General features: G+C 40.3%; 1 non-coding gene and 1 pseudogene across 1 annotated transcript; both read right to left on the bottom strand.

Annotated features, from left to right (window-relative positions):
• Positions 1-4,973: 4,973 nt before the first annotated feature.
• Positions 4,974-5,046, bottom strand: TRNAA-CGC (transfer RNA alanine (anticodon CGC)). Its single transcript has one exon. It is a non-coding gene; the product is annotated as a tRNA-Ala (tRNA).
• Positions 5,047-13,598: 8,552 nt separating this feature from the next.
• On the bottom strand, positions 13,599-14,364 carry LOC128049556 (40S ribosomal protein S6-like; annotated as a pseudogene).
• Between the last annotated feature and the right edge of the window lie 7,334 nt (positions 14,365-21,698).

Genomic DNA, 21,698 nt, shown 5'->3' with positions numbered 1-21,698 from the left:
TTATGGAAATTTAGAAAATTCATTATTTTCTGTGAGTCTTTAGCGGTCTCAAGGAAGACGTCTGGATTTATGCTGGAAAATCATAGATGCTGGAGAACTGTCCCAAGTATTGATTCCAGCCCTGCCAGGTCCTCTTCCCACAGCACACCAGTTCCTGCATACACATAGTGACAAAGTCTGGGTGTAGCAGGGTTGGAAGCATGAGATGTTGGCACCTGTTTAGAGTGCGCTTTTCTATTTTGAGGAGTTCCAGATGGGAAGAGTTGGATAAAAATATATGAACCTAGTGCATGGAACAAGGAAGTCCCCAGAGGTAGAAAAATCTGACTAAAGGGTGAACTTCCCCTATAGTCACTCCTCCTATCTGCTCTGTCAGCAATTGGATTTTGATCATCTGAGAACTAAATACAAATGGAAGAGTTTAAGTGGCAACCAGAACTCAAGAAACAAAACCACAACCTCTACGAAGAGGTTAAAAGAAAAAAAAAGGTTTAAATGTTTGGAGCTCCATCTTCTGGTCATGAAATAAGATAGAATTGAAATGTGAAGTGGAAGTTGCTGAGTCGTGTCCGACTCTTTGCGACCCCATGAACTATACAGTCCATGGAATTCTCCCGGCCAGAATACTGGAGTGGGTAGCTGTTCCCTTCTGCAGGGGATCTTCCCAACCCAGGGATCGAACCCAGGTCCCTCACATTGCAGTCGTATTCTTTACCAGCTGAGCCACAAGGGAAGCCCTGAAATGTGATGTTGATCATAAATGCTAAAATGTATCAATAGCAACTGTGCTAAATATATTGTCTCATTTATCTGTTATGTCAAACAAATTGCAAGCTCACAAACCCAGAAATTAAGGTTCTTCATGATCCGACTCCAACTTCCTGTTTCATCCCCATTCATTCATCCATTTTAACAAGCGTGTACTTGAGCCTACCAGGTACTGATCAGACTCCATGGGAAGTGCCAGATTATGTCTTCAGTCTTGGCCTTGCTTAAGGAACGATTCTTTTATTTGCATACCAGCAAAAAACACATTGGCTATTTTACATGTAGTGTAAACTACATCAAGAGTACATGGATAATGCTTCTTTTCCCAAATTAAAGTTTGACAGAAATGGCTCAGTTTTCCGCTGATTGGCACCCCAGACATAATACACTCTTCCTCCCTCCAGCAGCCATAGTTGTAGGTTTGTGGATGCTGTTTAAGCTGTGATAGATATGCAAATACATGTTTGGTACTTCTTGTGAATTTGAGTAAGGACAAATGTGTGTATGAGTGTTGTTGTTGTTGTTGTTTTTTACAAAAAATAGTAAAATACTGTCCCTCTGTATGCAGTTGCCTACCACCCCAAGATGCAACACATAACATTTCATAATATTTAGCCTGTTTCCTTTTTAGGCTTGTCTGTAGAATTATAAGCAATTCTTACAAAGATTCTTACGCTCATGGATGTTTCTCCAGAGGAGATACTGAGAAGCGGGATTATTGGGCCACGGGGTATGTCTGTTTTTGGCTTGAAAAACACTGATCATTGCCTTCTGAAGTGGCAGTTGTAATGAAAGAGCTGTTTTCCCACATTTCTCTGTCCGTACACCTTCCAACACTTGATATAGTCAAACTCTTTATCTTTTTGGTCATTTCGATAGCTAAGCACTGGTATTTTATTATTGTTTTCACTTTTATTTTCTGCTTGTTCATCCTTTAATGCTTATTGACCATTTTGTCTTTTCTTCTGGGAATAGCATTTTATTCTTTCTGTGCTTCTATCCATTACCCATTTTTACTGGACTGTTTTGTGTATGTTGAATATATAGGAATTCTTGGTATATTACAGATTATTGTTTGCTATATATGTGGAATTTTTTCCTGTATTATTGCCCCTTTATTTCATTTTACTTTATTTTTTATGAAAGTATAGATGGCATCACTGACTCAATGGACATGATTTTGAGCAAACTCAGGGAGTTAGTGAAGGACAGGGAAGACTGGCATGCTATAGTTCATGGAATCATAAAGAGTTGGGCACAACTTAGCGGCTGAACAACAACAAATAGTTGATACACAATATTGTGTTAGTTTCAGGTGTACAACATAGTGGCTTGACACTTACATTATGAAATGGTCACCACTATGAATGTAGTTACCATCTGTCATCATACAAAGTTATTACAATATTATTGGCTATATTCTCTATGCTGTATATTACATCCCTTTGACTTATTTATTTTATGATTGGAAGTTTGTGTCTCTTAATCTCCTTCACCTATTTCTCTGTTCCTCCATGCCCTCTGTCCCTGTGACAACCACCCGTTTGCTCTCTGTAGGTGTGGGTCTGGTTTTGTTTCGTTTTGCTTGCTCATTTGCTTTGCTTTTTAGATTACACATATAAGTTGTACAGATAGTTTTTGTCTTTTTCTGTCTGACTTATTTCACTTAGCATAGTACCCTCTAGCTCCATCCATATTATTGCAAATGGCAAGACTTCATTCTTTTTTATAGTTGAGTAATATTTCATTGTATTCCTTTTTAAAACATTGCCAGTGGTATTATTTATAATGCATAAGTTTTTATTTTGGCTTCCCTGCTGGCTCAGATGGTAAAGAATCCACCTACCATCTAGAAGACCTGGGTTTGATCCCTGGGTCAGGAAGATCCTCTGGAGAATGGGATGGCAACCCACTCCAGTATCCTTGCCTGGAGAATCCTATCGACAGAGGAGCCTGGCAGGCTACAGTCCAAGGTGTCTCGGAGAGTTGGATACGGCTGACTATGAGTTTCAAGGTTTTATTTGTCAATCTGAATCATCAATCTTTTCCTGATATATATTTGTTCTATATTCTTAGGTATGCGTGCGTGCATGCTCAGTTGCTTCAGTATAAGGAACTCTTTTAGTCTCTGACAATAAAGCTGTAAAAGAAACAAAGATCTTCCTATCAGGGCGTTTATATTCTAGTAGGAAGAAACAGATGATATAGAATGTTACACAAATAAAATATTTCAAATGATGCCAAGTGTTACGGAGAATAGGGAGTGGCTGGGTAGGCTGGGGGGAATGTTAGTTACACAGAGTGGAGAGAGAAGAGCCCTTCATTGTGGTGATATTGAATAGACATTTGAATGGGTCTGAGAGAGCCATGCAGCACTCAGGTCAAGGGAACTGCCATTGCAAAACCTCAAAGGTGAGGGTACTACAGCTTTTGTCCTTTAGTACCACCAAGATGACAGGTGTAGCTAGAGTGGGGTTAAGAAGACGGAGGCTTGGGGTAGAGGATGAGGTCGGAGAGGTAGACACATCATACAGGGTCTTGCAGGCCATTGCATGTGCTTTGAATTTTACCCCAAGTGAGATAGAAAGAAGCCATTGGAGGACTTTAATGAGAATAGTGACATAATCTATGTTTTAAAAGTATCACCATAGCTGCTTATGAAATCAGTTATCAAGAAAGGATTGAAATAAGACTAACTGCAGAAATTCAAGTTAGAGATTAATTGTCAAATGCTCTTGATTGGTTTAATAAAATAAAGACTGAGAATTGACAATTTCTGGATTTGGCAATGGGGAGTTTACTGTGGAGTGTGTACTCAATTTAACAGGTAATACAGAGCCTTTGAAGATTTTATAGGGAAGTGATATCATCAGCACTGTACTGTATGAAAATCTGTTTATTGGTAGATGGGAAGGATTGGATTAAATGAAAAAAAAACAAACCTGAGGATAGAGAGACATGTTAGGTGCCCATTTTATTGAAAGATTATGGGGTAGCAAAGAGAAAGGACATTTTAGAGCCTGAAGTGAAAGAACTAGCCAACTGAAGGAATACAGGGTAAGATCAAGACAAAAGAGTAAAAGGCAAATTTTTTGAAATTGTGTGACTAGAAAACTCAGAGTTCCATTAACAGAGATTGGACTGTCAGGAACGGAAGATGATGCCTTTAACTTCATGTATCATGACTTTGAAGTTCTACACATCTAGGTTCATTTCAGTGTTCCCGTTTATTCATTTATTTATAGTTATTTACTTGGGCTTTCCAGGTGGCACTAGTAGTAGAGAATCCTCCTGCCATTGCAGGAGATGCAGGAGACCTGGGTTCGAACCCTGAGTTGGGAAGATCCCCTGGAGAAGGGCATGGCAACCCACTGCAGTATTCTTGCCTGAAAGATTCCATGGACAGAGAAGCCTGGTGGGCTACATTCTGTAGGGCTGCAAAGAGCTGGACAGGACTGAATATTTATTTATTTGGAAGTGCTCGGTCTTAGCCACTGGATCACCAGGGAAGTCCCTCAGTACTCAACTTTGAATTGTTGTTTTGCAATCCCTATCAGCAGTACCTGCTTTGAGACTTCAGAGGCATCTGGTAAACCACGATCTTCTGACAGGCAGAAGGTCTTTTCACATCCTTGGAGGCCTTGGCAATTGAATCCTACTCTTCTTCCTAGTGTAAACCTTTGTTACTTTACTCTGTAGTCCATATTGTTGATTCACATGGAATAGGAGCCTCGCAGAATAGGCCTTATTTTCCTTGGATTATGTGCTGATTTTGAAGTCTGTCTGTGTGATAAGTTTTGGTGAAGATATCCTTCAGAATGGAAATGTCAGTCCAGAATATAAAAGAGAGATAAAAGTTGACGATTGAAAGGTGGAAGTCATATGCTCTCCAACTGGAAAAGAATCCCAAGGGAAAGAATGTAAAAAGAGAAGACTGTTAATTACAGATGCTGAAAGAAATCTATGTAGAAAGAAAGTTAATTTGAAAAATTGATGGGGTGGTAGGAGGAGATGTACGTTTAAAAGCTATTGAGATCTTTTTTAAAAAAATGATTTTAAGAAGATTTATTTATTTGGCCATGCCAGGTCTTAGTGAGGCAGGCAGATCTTCACTCTTCTTTGTGACATGAAGGATCTTTTAGTTTCGACATGCAGGATCTTTAGTTGCAGCATGCGAACTCTTAGTTGTGGCCTGTAGCATCTAGTTCCCTGACCAGGGATCGAACCTGGGCCCCCTGCATTGCGAGTGCAGAGTCTTAGCTACTGGACCACCAGGGAAGTCCCCAAACTGTTGATATCTTAAATGTTCTCACAACAAGAAAGAAATGATAAATACTTATGTGGTAGAGGTCTTAGCTAATGCTATGGTAGTAATCATCTTGCAATGTAAATTTATCAAATCAACATGTCATATACCTTAAACTTATACAATGTTACATTGTCAACTATATCTCAGTTTAAAACATGTTTAAAAAAATTGGAAAAAAAGAGAAAGCAAGGAGGAAAAACAAAAGCCATTAAAAAAATTTCTCAAAAAAGAAAATGTTTTCTTTAGTCGGTCACCTTGATGGGCCTTGCTGTAGTGGAAAATAAAATTCAGAGCACAACAGTGGTCTAGGGAAGACATAGAAACAAGGTTTGTGAGGCCTACAGGATCAATATAGAGGAAGAATGGGAAGAACTCCAAGAACTGGGGAAAATTGGGAAACAGGAAACGGTGGGAGGGGATGGAGTGGATGTTGGAGTGAAGAGGGATGAGGAGATCAGCGAGAAGTTCCTGACTGTGGGTGTGGCTTTGGACTTTTAAGACCACAGGTGGCTTTTTTAAAATATAAAATCCCTTTGATTTTAGGATACTGTGGGTAATGTGATATACTGTCAATTTAATAAAATCTTTTCAAGAGAAAATATGACAGCACTTTAATTGTACAGATTGATTGTAAGCTATATCAAAATTCCAAGCTCATTAAAGTGGAGAGAATGTCTCTTTGAATGGCAGGAATACTGAATTCATTTTTAAATCTTTAGGTATGTTGTGCTGTGATACAGCACACCCTCTTACCTCATGTTGTTACTGAAACTTCAGTAAAGATATATGATCACAGCTATAATGTGACTAGATCTTAAGGGATTATTGTTTGGGGGAAATTAGTGTTTTGGAATATATTCTATACTGAGTCAATGTGGATTAAACCTAAGGAAAGACAAAGATGCCACTTAAGAATTCGGCAGAGGCAAGAAATCTGAGGAAGTGACTCAAAGTAACATAAGTTCTTTTATTGTTCCTGACAGTATTAGGGATGAGGTGGGTTTTCCATCATATACAGAATAGGGATTCTTTCCATTTTAATTCACATAATGTATATAAAAATATGTGGACATAGAAGGGGGTGGTGTCTATTTTGGGAACATCCAGCTAGTAAACATATGGGTCACAACACACTTAAAGCAGAAAAGAAGAAATGGAGATGAGAAAAGTAATCATCAAAGAGGTAGAAGAAAATAATTTTAGATTATTTCTAACACTTCAGTGACTAAATCTGGACTGGTTAAGATGTCATCAAATCCTCTGACCTTTAAAAGTTGCTCTTGTCCTGTAATGCAATTACCTACTCCCTCTCTCTCTTTTCTCTCTTTAGAAAAAATTTTATAAGAAGTTAATTGTCTCCAGAAAGCTTTTTCTTTCAACTCAGAAGAATGTTGACTTTGTGCTTTTGGGGGATGAAATGAACGTGTCTTTTTATCTTCCATGTAAACCTAACTAGATCATAAGTTTCCAAACTGACCAAATTTTGTGGAAGTTGGAAGAGGAGGGCAGTCATCATCTCATTCTCTGAGACAATGTAATGATGAATCCCATTGCAATGTCTTTCAGAACCACGTGGGATTCATCCTCTGTGCAGTTAATCTATTGTGCATGTTCATTGTGTGGGTTTGTGTGTGTGTTGTATTTTCACTCTTAAGACTATTAGTTCTCTTTGAAACTCTACATCCAGGGTAAGCTATGGATGGATAGTATGGACTTACCCCAACTAATTGCTGAATGAGCCCTGCTTGTCAGCAGGGCTCTTTCTATTTCCTAATTCTCTCTCTGTTACACAGCAAGGGGAGCATTAGGATCCAGACTTGAAAAAGAGCTCCATGTTGCACAACAAAGTGATAGTTTTATATGCCAAAATAGAGCATATAGTGTGAATGATTCCTTGGTTCAGAAATATGTAAAATCTTAATATGTACTTATTATCTAAATATAGTTGTATATTTAGTTGAAAATTGTTGAAGACTGTTTATAAAATAGTATGTATGTATCTCATCATATTGCACATTTGAACTCAAGAAACATTGTACTAAACTTTCAAGGTTATCAGTTTATTTTTTAAATTTCCTATGAAATTCAGAGTATTCTTTTTTTAAAAAAATATATATTATATATATTATATATATATATAAACATATACATATATTTATTTATGTATTTTTTTGGCTGCGCTGGGTGTTAGTTGAGGCATGCTGGGATCTTTTGGTCATGTCATGTGGGATCTAGTTCCCTGACCTGGGATTGAACCCAGGCCCCCTGCATTGGAGCATGGGATCTTAACCATTAGACCACCAGGAAAGTCCCGAAATTTTCTTGCTAGTTTCAATTGTGGAAGAATCAAAATTTTCTCCAAGTTGTATGGGGTTTCACATCGCTACAGATTGAATCTTTATCTTCATATTAAAGTATAAAGAACTTTAGATGTTTCCCAAATATATCATGTCTTCATTGTAACCTTAACCTTCTAATCAGTTTCTATTCTTAAAAGCTAAGGGGTTTCAAGTAAATACTTGTTAGAAGGGGAAACGAAAAAGCACATTGCTCTAATAATAAGGAGCTTCAGGTGTTGGCTTTGTGGACCTGGCATACAGATTTAAATCTCTCTGAGATTTATATTTGACCTAATGTGTATTCATAACTATTTTAGCTGTAGCAACATGACTTTCGTTTTGCATACCTAATAAGGGTAAGTGATGAGTCAGACTAATGATACTACTTTATGCTTCTTTAGCATCTTTCATCTACAGCTTACTATACACTTTGTAAACATTAATTAAACATCACAACACACCTTGGAGGAAAGGTAAGTATTATTATCCTTCTATGGATACAGATATAGAGGGCTTAGGTAAGGCAAATATTAAGTATATAGAACTGAGTTCTATAGGATAAGGCGCCAGTAAACTTCTTGGTGGATACAGAGAGAAGCTTGGGTGTAATTACCACACAGTTACCAAAGTTTATGGGGGAGGAGAATGTGAGTTTCTGGAGGACCAGAACCTTTTGTGAAATTACTTTCAGAGATTACATATTAAACTAAAGCTTCTGGTTAGAATGGTGTGTATCACCTGGCACCTAGACTTATCTTTTTCTGATGAAGTGGAAAATGAGGTCAGGATTACTTCAGCGTGCTTGAACTTAATAACTCAAGTAGAATCATAGGATCTGGGTGTTCTAGCACAGCCTGGCTTTCAAATGAGCTGATGATCTTCTTCTCCCATAAGTAGATTCAAACTATTCTTATCGTGTGACCTAATTTTTGGCTTGAGAATCAAATCACCCATAACTATCACGGTTAGTTTGAAAGCTTTGTTTCTGTATCCCAAAATGATTTAACTGGGTATTGGGGCAGTTTCCAGGTAACTGGGTAATTTGTAGAGCTGGCATATTAGTTGTAAATTTCTTTCAATTGCTGGTAACACAGATAGGAATTTAACAAGATGGGCTTTTGTCTTTTTTTTCTTTTATAAAGGAAGGCTGAAGAGAGATAACCCCAGGCTTTAAATGGGGCATCTAAAGTGGAAGTAGGGACCAGGCTCTTTCTGTTATTTCTCCACCGTCGATTGCATGTGGTTCCCATCCCCAAGGTTGTCTTAAGGTCTAAGATAGTTGCTAGGGTTTGAGACATCACATGTATGTTCTAGGAAGGAATCAGGAAGGACAAAGAGGCACACTCTAGCTGTCTGCCTTTAGGATTTTTTCTCTAAAGGTCCACTTATTGTTCTTCAACCATCCCAAGCTGCAGGAGAGGTCAGGAAATGCAGCCATTTAGCTGGACACACCACTGCTTGGAATAAAGTCAAAGTTCTATTATTAAGGGAAACCCTAGTGGCTCAGATAGTAAAGAATCTGCCTGCAATGTGGAAGAACTGGGTTCGACCCCTGGGTTGGGAAGATCCCTGGTGAAGGACATGGCAACCCACTCCAGTGTTCTTGCCTGGAGAATCCCCATGGACAGAGGAGCCTCGTGGTCTATAGGCGATGGGGTCGCAAAGAGTTGGACACGACTGAGCAACTAAGCACTTATGTCAGATAGGTGACAAGTGGTTTATAGCAAGAAACCGAAATCAATTATAAAAGCAAAAACAAAACAATTCTCTCTGGACAAGTGAATTATCTGGGTAGCCTTTTGTCTAGTTCGTATCATCTGAACAACCTACCCGTTTTTACTGCATTTCGTGATCTGGAGACACCGCCTATGGGTGTGTATGTACGGCCCTGGCAAGAAAAGAACCGAAACCACCAGTGCATCAGCAGAATCATTTGGAAAAGTTCTTGCTGAATTCCTCCCCGCCCTCCCTTTGGTCATGAACGCAAGTCTGGGTTTCCGGTGTGCTTACAACTCAGCTGCCTCTGATCCAAGTTAGGCCGAGACAGTGTAGAGTAAATCTCCCCTTTAATGTTTGATTCCAATCACCTGAGATACAGAGCCACTTTTCCTTTTGTGCAGCTTTTTGCACTGTGTCTTCTATGAGTGTGTCTGTCTCTCTATGTGTTATCCGGAGGTCCAGCTATTCCACACTCTCCAGACACTGGTTGGGAGGAGTTTGAAAGCACAGGTGGCAGCTAACTTGCTGGAAAGGAATGTTTCACTTCAAATTCTAATTGCAAAAGGGTGTGGACATGCTCAGTTGCTGTCATGAAGGATTCTTTGTGCCCCGTTGGACTGTAGCCCACTAGGGTCCTCTATCGCGGGATTTTTCAGGCAAGAATACTGGAATGAGTTGTTGTTTCCTTCTCCAGGGGATCTTCCTGACCCAGGGATCAAACCCACATCTCCTGTGTCTACTGCATTGCAGGCAAATTCTTTACCACTGAGCCACTAGGGAAGCCTCCAAAGGGTGTGGCCATCCAGTAGTAATTTTTTCTCCATCCCTTTCTCCCTCCTTTCCTTCCTCTTTCTCTCCCCTTCTCTTTCTTGCTCTTTCCTTCCTTCCTTCCTTGCGGTCTCTCCGGGAATGCTTCAGAGCTACTTTCCAAACAAATTTTGATTATGCAATACAGTATTATTGACTAGAATGGCCAGGCTGTGCTTAGAACTTACTCATCTTATAGCTGAAAGTTTGTACTCTTTTACCACTTTCTCCCCATTTCTGGCAATTCTCCTAGCTCCTGGTAGCTAGTGTTCTACTCTTTGTTTCTATGAATTTGACTTAAAAGAAAAAGATTCCACATGTAAGTGATACCGTGCTATTTGGCTTATTTCACTTTGTCATTCTTTGACTTATTTTATTTAGCATATTGCCCTCCAAGACCATCCGTGATGTTGCAAATGACAGGATCTCTTGATTTTTTTTTTAATTTTTATTTTTACTTTATTTTACTTACAATACTGCATTGGTTTGGCCATACATTGACATGAATCCACCACAGGTGTACATGAGTTCCCAAACATGAACCCCCCTCCCACCTCCCACCCCACATCATCTCTCTGGATCATCCCTGTGCACCAGCCCCAAGCATCCTGTATCCTGCATAGAACATAGACTGGCGATTCGTTTCTTACATGATAGTATACATGTTTCAATGCCATTCTCCCAAATCATCCCACCCTCTCCCTCTCCCTCTGAGTCCAAAAGTCCACTCTACACATCTGTGTCTCTTTTGCTGTCTCGCATACAGGGTCATCATTACCATCTTTCTAAATTCCATATATATGTGTGTTAGTATACTGTATTGGTGTTTTTCTTTCTGGCTTACTTCACTCTGTATAATCGGCTCCAGTTTCATCCATCTCATTAGAACTGATTCAGAGTTTTTTTTAAGGTCAAATAATATTCCAGTGTGTGTGTATGTGTGTGTGTGTGTTGTCATGCATGCATGCTAAATCGATTCTGTTGTGTCTGACTCTTTGTGACCCCATGGACTGTAGCCCTCCAGGCTTCTCCGTCCCTGGGATTCTCCAGGCAAGAATACTGGAGTGGGTTGCCATATTCTCCTCCAGGGGATCTTCCTGATCCAGGGATTAGTCTCTTATGTCTCCTGCACTAGCAACCAAGTTCTTTACCACTAGCGCCACCTGGGAAGCCTGTGTGCGTGTGTCTCACATCTGATTTATTCATTAATTCACTGATGGACACCTAAGTTGTTTCCATATTCCAGCGCCATCGTGAATAATGCTACAATGAACATGTGAGTACAGGTAATCTCTTCAATATTCTGTCCTCATTTCCTTTGGATATACACTCAGAAGTGGAATTGCTCATCAAATGGTAGTTCTATTTCTAATTTTTTGAGGAAATCCGTGTTGTTTACCACAGTGATTGCACCAATTTGCATTCCTGCAACAGGTGCACAAGGATTCTCTTTCCTCTGAATCCTCAGCAACACTTCTTATTTGTGGTCTTTTTGATATAGCCATTCTGACAGGTGTGAGACAATATCTCATCATGGTCTTCATTTGCATTTCCCTGATGGTCAGTGAGTTGGAGCATCTTTCTATGTATCATTTGGCCACTTGTGTATCTTTGGAAAATGTCTACTCAGTCCCTCTTCCCATAATTTTCTTTTTTTTTTTTTTTGCCATGGAGCTGGGTGAGATCCTTGTGTATTTAGAATATTAGCCCCTTAGCAGATATATGATTTGAAAATAGTTCCTGTCATCCATAGGTTGTCTTTTCATCTTCTTGGTGGTTTTCTTTGCTGTGCAGAAGCTTTTTAGTTTGATATAGTCCCACTTGCTCATTTTTGCTTTTGTAACATTTGCTTTTGGTGTCAAATACAAAAAAAAAAAAAAAAAAATCATTGCCAAGACCCATGTTGAGGAGCTAACCCCCAACATGTGTTTTCTTTTAGGAGTTTTACAGTTTCAAGCCTTAAATTTAAATCTTTAGTTCATTTTGAGTCTATTCTGGTGTATGGTAGAAGACAGTGGTGCAGTTTTTTTCTTTTGCATGAAGCTATCCCCTTTTCCCAACACCACTTATTGAAGAGATTATCCCTTGTCCTTTGTATAGTCTTATCTCCTTTGTCATGATTTAATTGACCAAATGTGCATGGTTTATTTCTGGGCTCTCTATTCTGTTCCATTGACCTATGTGTCTATTTTTATGCCAATACTGTACCATTATGCTTACTATAGCTTTGTAATATAGTTTGGAATCAGTAAGTATGATGCTTCCAGCTTTGTTCTTCTGCCTCAAGATTGCTTTGTCTGTTTGGGGTCTTTTGCACTTCCATACAAATTTTAGGATTATTTTTCCTTTTTCTGAGGAAAAAAAAAGAAAAGAAAACATTGGAATTAAAAAGGTTTTATTGGAATATACTTGTTTTACAATGTTGTGTTAGTTTCAGATATATAACAAAGTGAATTTGTTATATGTATACATATATTGTATCTGCTCTTTATAAGATTCTTTTCCCTTAGGTACCATTACAGAGTATTGAGTAGAGTCCCTTGTGCTATACAGACATTTGAATTTTGATAGGATTGCATTGAACGTATAGATCAGTTTGAGTGGTTAAGTGAAAGTGAAGATGCTCGGTCATGTCCGACTCTTTGTGACCCCATGGACTGTAGCCTACCAAGCTCCTCCGTCAGTGGGTTTCTCCAGGCAAGAGTACTGGAGTGGGTTGCTGTTTCCTTCTCCAGGAGATCTTCCTAACTCAGGGATCGAACTTGGGTCTCTCGCATTGCAGGCAGACTCTTTACCATCTGAGCCACCAGAGAAGCTCAAAGTTCAAAGTGAAAGTGAAGTCGCTCAGTCGTGTCCGACTCTTTACAACCCCATGGACTGTAGCCTATCAGGTTACATGGAATTTTCCAGGCAAGAGTACTGGAGTGGGTTGCCATTTCCTTCTCCAGGGGATCTTCCTGACTTAGGGATCGAACCCAGGTCTCCTGCATAGTAGGCAGACGCTTTTACTGTCTGAGCCACCAGGAAGGGATATTTAAAAATGTATATAAGCTCTTTCAATCCATAGCCATGAGTGTCTTCTTTGGTTAGAGAAGGACTTCCCTGGTGGCTCAGATGGTAAAGTGCCTGTCTAGAATGTGGGAGACCTGAGTTCGATTCCCGGGCCAGGGAAGATCCCCTGGAGAAGGAAATGGCAATCCCCTCCAGCACTATTGCCTGGAAATTCTTTCATCAGCATCTTATAGATTTCTGCATACATATCTTTTACATTGTAGGTTAAGTTTAACCCTAAGTATTTTATTCTTGATACAATCGTAAATAAGATTGTTTTCTTAATTTATCTTTCTGATAGTTTATTACCAGTGTAACGAAATGTATGTCACTGATTTTTGTATGCTGAGAGTTTACTGAATTTTTTATTAGTTTTAGAAAGATGATAGACATCCTAACAGATGTGACGTGATTTCTCACATCTGTTGTGATTTTGATTTTCATTTCCTTGATGATTAGTGATGTTGAGTACCTCTTCATATACCTGCTTGCCATTCATATATCTTTTTGGAATAGTGTTTAGTCAGCTCATTTGTTCATTTTTATTTTTATTTATTTATTTTTTTTGGTGTCTGGTCTGCTTTATTTGTCACTCTCAGAACACCTCATTTTTGACTGAACTCAGACTTGGAAGTAGAAGCTCTCAGGGAGGACAGCCTCCGTCTCTTGGCGATCTGCTCCTGCCGTTTTTCTTTGGCCTTCTTCATTCTCTTGGCCAAAAGTTTAGCATATTCTGCAGCCTCTTCTTTATTTTTCTTAGTACGCTGTTTCTTCAGAGCAATACGCCGGCGTTTGTGTTGCAGAACTCGGGGAGTCACGAGACGCTGAATCTTGGGTGCTTTAGTCCTAGGTTTCTTACCGTCTTTGTTTAGGGGCTTTTGCACAACATATTGGCGGACATCATCTTCTTTAGAGAGATTGAAAAGTTTGCGGATTCTGCTAGCTCTTTTGGGACCCAGGCAACGAGGCACTGTAGTATCAGTGAGTCCAGGAATATCCTTCTCCCCTTTCTTCACGATGACCAAATTGAGAACACTCAGATTGGCATCCACAATGCAACCCCGCACAGATTTGCGCTTTCTCTCTCCAGTCCTCCTTGGTCTGTAACAGGAATGCCCCTTACTCAGAAGCAGGCGAACTCGGCCATGGGTCAAGACACCCTGCTTCATGGGGAAACCCTGCTTGTCGTTCCCGCCACTGATTTGGACCACGTAACCCTTCCATTCTTCACCCAGAGCGTCAGCAGCAACTTCTGTGGCCATACACTTCTCGTAGAAGGTACGAAGTTTTCGTTCATCGTCCACTTCAATGAGCTTCTGGCAGCCAGTGGCCGGGAAAGATGTTCAGCTTCATTCTGAAGCAGCCGACAGCCCCATTTGTTCATTTTTAAATTGTGTTATTTATTTTCTTGCTGTTGAGCTGTATGAATCAGTTGTGATTCTTTGTAGTTGGGTGTGATCTTTAAAGGGTTTCCCAGGTGGCTCAGTGATAAAAAAAAAAACCCACCTGCCAATGCAGTAGACATAGGTTCCATCCTTTGGTGTTCCAGATCCCTTGAAGAAGGAGGTGGCAACCCACTTCAGTATTCTTTCCTGGGAAATCCCTTGGACAGAAGGAACCTGGTGGGGCTACAGTCCATGGGGTTGTAAAAAAGAGTGATCTTTAAAAAGTAAGTATTCAATTCCATATTTGAACTAAATGTTTGGTCAGGTGGGCTTTGATTTAAGATGAGAAGGTAGTTTAGATGTAATTCTGAAACAGCACGTATTTAAGTACTTCACAAATATGCAGAGCTTTATAATTTTACTCTGAGTGCCACTTGGGTGTTCTACAACTTCATCTATGTAGATACACAGGTAGGGGGCTGAAGAAAGTGGAGTTTATTTGTAGGGCCAAAGGGCAGTGAAGGTTGAGGAAAAATGATGCTTGGAGACAAGCAGGTCCCTCCAACAGTAGCTAACATAAACACACTTGTGTGTGTTCTCAGTCGCTCAGTCGTGTCCGACTCTTTGTGACCCCATGGAGGTGTTAATGATTGGTGAGTACAAGCACATATATGATGGCCATGAAAAGCTCCAGCCTTTACACCATCTGAAGGCCTCTCAGAGATATAGTCCACTGGGTCTGCCCCGGGGCCGAAACAGTTGCAGTGCTCTGAGTCCTCCGTACTGAAAGAGCCAAGGAGCCTGGACTGTGCCTTCCATTGGCACCAAGACTGGCCATTCAGTACAGGCTTCTGTAGTCCCTTGCCAAGTTCACTGAGGTGGAAACCATCAGAGTCACTTTGATGCTTTCAAGAGTCTTACAGGTATTGATACAGGAAACAAGTCAGTGCATGGGGGAACTGAAATTGTTTGCAGTGGTTTTTTTCAGTGGAGTCACAAAGTGTGTGAGTTTTAGAAGTTTGAAGTTCTGGATTTGAGTCCAGTTTATGTAGACTACAGCTGTGGAACTTCCCCCAAAATATTTCACTGCTTGGAATGTTTGTTTTTCTTGAAGTGGGAATAATAGTTTTCGATTATTAAGTTTTGAGGATAAATGAAATAGCACGTGAAAAGGAGTTATAAAGCTTAAAGAGCCATTTAATGTAAAGCATAATAAGGAGAGTGCATGTTTTGCAGCAAAAGAAGAGGTAAGTGGGTTCTGACATTTTTAGCTAGTTATTTGCAGGATAGGATAACACAGCTGGCTTATCCCAAAGCTGGTGAAGCACAAGCTTGTTGTTGTTCAGTCGCTCAGTCGAGTCTGACTCTTTGAGACCCCGTGGGCTGCAGCTCGTCAGGCTCCTCTTTTATTCTGTCTCCAGGAGTCTGCTCAAATTCATGTCCATTGAGTCAATGATGCTACCTAACCATCTCATCCTCTGCCGTCCCTTCTCCTTTTGCCTTAGCCCTCAAGCAAAGGGGTATTGACTTATTTTTTGGAGAGAAAGAATTTGATATCTCCCCCAGTCCCTCCAAAATATATTAGTTATCGTTAGAAGAAAAATATAAATTTGTTGAATTTCCTTATGCTTCTTTTACAGCTTAATGTTTTAAAATTATAATTTGAAAGGGAGTAGGGAATATTGCATTCTTTAAAAGTGCTTAGAATTTCTTTAAGAAAAACTCACATGAAATAGATTCTACTTAGGTTCTTATATGTCTTCTTGTCTTGAAAAGGACTGGGGTGAAGGAAGCCTTTAAAGGTGCATTTTGTGTCAACCACTTTGTGCAGAACTCATAAAGGCTATTTTTTTTTTCTTCACAATACAGGCAGATAACAGATATAAAATGACTTTAGTACAACGTTTCCTCGTAAAACGCAAAATGTGAAAAAGTGAGTCGCTCAGTCGCGTCTGACTCTTTGCGATCCCATGAACTATACAGTCCATGGGATTCTCCAGGCCGGAATACTGGAGTGGGTAGTCATTCCCTTCTCCAGGGGATCTTCCTAACCCGGGGATCAAACCCATGTCTCCTTCATTGCAGGCAAATTCTTTACCAACTGAGCTATCAGGGAAGCCCAAAATGCAAAATAAATAATTCTTAATATTGAATTTTGATGTGTGACAGAAACTTGAAATCGTTCAGGTTTGAGGCCTCGTTTCTAAGTGGTTTTTTAGGTGTATCTCGGTCTCCCTCTACTGGTTGCTGAGGTGAACTGAACCAAAACCTGGGGGATGAAAGCTCCATTCTTTGAATCAAAACTAGTTTTGAACATCTAAGCCTTCAATTTAAACGGCTAGAAAGTGTGTCATTAATCCAGGTTTGCGCATTTCTTTGATGCTAAGTGTTGTTGTTGTTACTTGAACTTTTCTTGTGTTTATTTTTGGTGGTGGTCGTGTGTGTGTGTTATACTCTTTTCCATGAGATGCGGAGTCCTATGTCTATTTATAAATTATAGGTTCTTGGTGCTTTATGCAATATCTTCTAGTATAAATTCTGCAAAGATTTTGGCTAAGTATTTGGCCAAAACTTGAGATTACTCTGGTGGACACTTTTTTTTTTTTTTTTGGTAGAAATTAATATATTGCAAAAAAATTTTACTAAATTTGATTCTGATCAAACTTCTAGATCCAACTACCAACTTACAGGCAATCCGTAGGACAGAGGGTTTGCTGGTGGCTCAGTGGTAAAGAATACCTCTGCAATGCAGGAGACACGGGAGATGCGAGTTTGATCCCTGGGTCGAGAAGATTCCCCTGGAGAAGAAAAAGGCAACCCATCCCAGTATTCTTGCCTGGGAAATCCCATGGGCAGAGGAGCCTGGTGGGCTACAGTCCATGGGGCCTCAAAGAGTTGGACGCAACCTCATGACTAAACAGCAACAATATTGGACAGAAGAATATGTTAGACTGTACCGAGGAGATGTAATCAAATTCAGACTGTGAGAAATTCTACAAGACATAAAAGCACAATTCTTCAACAAATAAATTGCAAGAGGAAAAAAGAAAAAGATGAAGGTGAAAAGTCAACATTAAAAGAGATTCAGAAGACTATCATCGTTTATCATATCTGGTTCTTATTTGGATCCTGATTAAAATGAGTATGGTAAAGAAAACCTATTTGTCAAATTCATGAGACAAATAGTTGACAAGATGTGTTTGATATTATTAAGGAATTAGAGTTCCAAAGAATAGCAAGGAGAGAAAAGAAAGCCTTCCTCAGCGATCAATGCAAAGAAATAGAGGAAAACAACAGAATGGGGAAGACTAGAGATCATCACTTCAAGAAAATTAGAGATACCAAGGGAACATTTCATGCAAAGATGGGCTCGATAAAGGACAGAAATGGTATGGACCTAACAGAAGCAGAAGATATTAAGAAGAGGTGGAAAGAATACACAGAAGAACTGTACAAAAAAGATCTCCACGACCCAGATAATCATGATGGTGTGATCACTCATCTAGAGCCAGACATCCTGGAATGTGAAGTCAAGTGGGGTTTAGGAAGCATCACTACGAACAAAACTAGTGGAGGTGATGGAATTCCAGTTGAGCTATTTCAAATCCTGAAAGATGATGCTGTGAAAGTGCTGCACTCAATATGCCAGCAAATTTGGAAAACTCAACCGTGGCCACAGGACTGGAAAAGATCAGTTTTCATTCCAATCCCAGAGAAAGGCAGTGCCAAAGAATGCTCAAACTACCACACAATTGTACTCATCTCACACACTAGTAAAGTAACGCTCAAAATTCTCCAAGCCAGGCTTCAGCAATACATGAACCGTTAACTTCCAGATGTTCAAGCTGGTTTTAGAAAAGGCAGAGGAACCAGAGCTCAAACTGCCAACATCCACTGGATTATGGAAAAAGCAAGAGAGTTCCAGAAAAACATCTATTTCTGCTTTATTGACCATGCCAAAGCCTTTGACTGTGTGGATGACAATAAACTGTGGACAATTCTGAAAGAGATGGGAATACCAGACCACCTGACTTGCCTCTTGAGAAACTTGTATGCAAGTCAGGAAGCAACAGTTAGAACTGGACATGGAACAACAGACTGGTTCCAAATAGGAAAAGGAGTATGTCAAGGCTGTATATTGTCACCCTGCTTATTTAACTTCTATGCAGAGCACATCATGAGAAATGCTGGGCTGGAAGAAGCACAAGCTGGAATCAAGATTGCCGGGAGAAATATCAATAACCTCAGATATGCAGATGACACCACCCTTATGGCAGAAAGTGAAGAGGAACTAAAAAGCCTCTTGATGAAAGTGAAAGAAGAGGATGAAAAAGTTGGCTTAAAGCTCAACATTCAGAAAACTAAGATCATGGCATCTGGTCGCATCACTTCATGGCAAATAGATGGGGAAACAGTAGAAACAGTGTCAGGCTCCAAAATCACTGCAGATGTTGATTGCAGCCATGAAATTAAAAGACACTTACTCCTTGGAAGAAAAGTTATGACCAACCTAGATAGCATATTCAAAAGCAGAGATATTACTTTGCCAACAAAGGTCTGTCTAGTCAAGGCTGTAGTTTTTCCTGTGGTCATGTATGGATGCGAGAGTTGGACTGTGAAGAAGGCTGAGCGCCGAAGAATTGATACTTTTGAACTGTGGTGTTGGAGAAGACTCTTGAGAGTCCCTTGGACTGCAAGGAGATCCAACCAGTCCTTCCTAAAGGAGACCAGTCCTGGGTGTTCTTTGGAAGGACTGATGCTAAAGCTGAAACTCCAGTACTTTGGCCACCTCATTCGAAGTGTTAACTCATTGGAAAAGACCCTGATGCTGGGAGGGATTGGGGGCAGGAGGAGAAGGGGATGACAGAGGATGAGATGGCTGGATGGCATCACCGACTCGATGGACATGAGTTTGAGTGAACTCCAGGAGTTGATGATGGACAGGGAGGCCTGGTATGCTGTGATTCATGGGGTCTCAAAGAGTCGGACACTACTGAGCAACTGAACTGAAATATTTTTAGGAGTGATAATAGTATTAGAGTTCCGTTTAAAGACAAGTTGTTGTCTTTTACCGATTCCCACTGAAATATTTATAGATGAAATCATATGATATCTGGGACCTGCTTCAATATAGTGGAAAGGAAGGAACGGGTGGAAGTGGGCATATGGCAGAATTGGTCCTGGGCTTATAGTTGTTGGCACGAGATGAATACCTGGGAACTCACTGTATCATTCTATCTACATTTGAATGTATTTGAAATTCTCCATAATAAAACAGTGCCTTTAGTAACAGCTATGTAAATGAATACAGGCTGTCAGACTATTAAAACCATTCCCTTCACCCTCCTCAACCCAACATAAGGTCACCTTGAACTTCATTTTGTATTGAAGGTACACCATAAACTTCTTAGGGCAGCCTGGAGAAGTCAGGCTCAGACCAAACGGAGCCTTGAGTTCTTGAACTACTAGAAAATTGGGTTAGTTTTATCTGGACCCTAATTCCAAATTAAACCAAAGGAGACTTTATACTAAAGGTCAAGGGGGGGGATCCTTTGGGAAGAAATAATGCGGTAAACTCATATTACCCAATTCCTTGAGATAGTGGCAAGATCAATCAAGGATTTGCAAGCAAAGGCTTTATAAACAGTTATTACAGCTGAAACATTATAGGCATTTTAAAGTTAGAGTAGTGGCAGGTTGGGGTGACAAAGAATGACACTGACTGACTGTGGTGTTCACATTCCACTTAGCTTCAGGGTTTAAGAGGGCCTTCCCCGATAGCTCAGTGGGTAAAGAATCTGCCTGCAATGCAGGAGACCCCAGTTTGACTCCTGGCTTGGGAAGATACCCTGGATAAGGGAAAGGCTACCCACTCCAGTATTCTGGCCTGGAGAATTCCATGGACTGTATAGTTTATGGGGTCTCACAGAGTCAGACATGACTGAGTGACTTTCACTTCACTCAGGGTTTAAGATTTGCCCATATATCTCTCAGGTTTCCTTGGTGGCTTAGATGGTAGGAATCTGCCTGCTGCCTGCAATTCTGATAGGTTTGATTCCTGGGTCAGGAAGATCCCCCAAAGAAGGGAATGGCAAACCACTCTAATATTCTTGCCTGGAGAATCCCATGGACAGGAGAGTTTGGTGGGCTATAGTCCATGGGGTTGCTACAGCTGGACACGACTGAGTGACTCACACACACACACATATACTCCTCCCCAGCTATCTTCCCTCCTCCTCCCACCGGACCCTAACCTCAGCACACGTGGGAAACCCCTCCCGTTCTTGTTCCAAGGAGGCTGAGTACAGCTTGCCTACCTAGTGTTTCCCTGGATTTCCCTACATGAACACACTGTTCATGTAGACCCAGGATACTGCCATCCCGCCAGGCTTGCATTGTTGCTCTTCTGATGTTCCCTCTCCCTGCCCACAAACAGACAAGACTAAGCCTCACTGCACCCTAAGGTCAGTCTGAAATAAGGCATGATCCTTTGCACATTTTAAGTTAAATTATTTCCCCTTGGAAACTCCAAGTTAAGCCCCGACCACTCCCTAATCTCCCACCTAGCGATTTCATAATTCATTCAACAAATAGCCTACCGAATGCCTAAAATATGTTAGGCTCAGAGCTAGGCAATGCAGATAGAAAGGTAAGCAAAAAATAAAATAAAATAAAAGAGAGAGACCAGGTCCTTGTCTTTACTGAGTTTGCAAACTAGTGAGTTTTAATGATCTAAGTGTTTACTGAAGGTAGAAACATAAAGGAGACGGAGCCGTAGGCAGGAAATGTCTTCCGTACCAGCTCAGGCTAGCTTCCTACTTCTGCCCTCTTGGTCTAACTCCCTTTGTGTGGTGGTGGTAGTTTAGTCACTAGGTTGTGTCCGACTCTTGTGACCCCATGGGCTGTAGCCCATCAGGCTGTCTATAGGGTTTCCCAGGCAAGAATACTGGAGTGGCTTGCCATTTGCTTCTCCATTCCTTTGTGTAGGGGCAGCTTTTCTTTCTCACCACTGGAATTGTTCTGGACCATTTCATGACTCATAATCCAGGACAAACTCCAAGGACCCAGAGAGAGAATATTTTTCTACAAACTCCTTTAAATCTATTTTCTTAAATCCTCATTTCTTACCAGGATTAACCTCTTTCCAGGAAACATAGAAAAAGTAGAATTTCAAGATAGGGGATCAAAAATTTGCAAGTTAGAATAAAAGAAAAGCACGTAGAGACAAGTCTCAACCTTTTGTAAGAAAGAATTCTCTAACAACTTTTCATGTTCAAAATGAAGGGAGTCACCTTGTGATGTTGTCCTTGGAAACGTAAA

This window comes from Budorcas taxicolor, chromosome 6 (genome assembly GCF_023091745.1).
Source record: "Budorcas taxicolor isolate Tak-1 chromosome 6, Takin1.1, whole genome shotgun sequence".
Taxonomy (NCBI): Eukaryota; Metazoa; Chordata; class Mammalia; order Artiodactyla; family Bovidae; genus Budorcas; species Budorcas taxicolor.
The sequence above is the reverse complement of the archived record's forward strand: the minus strand, read 5'-3'. Positions and strand labels throughout refer to the sequence as shown.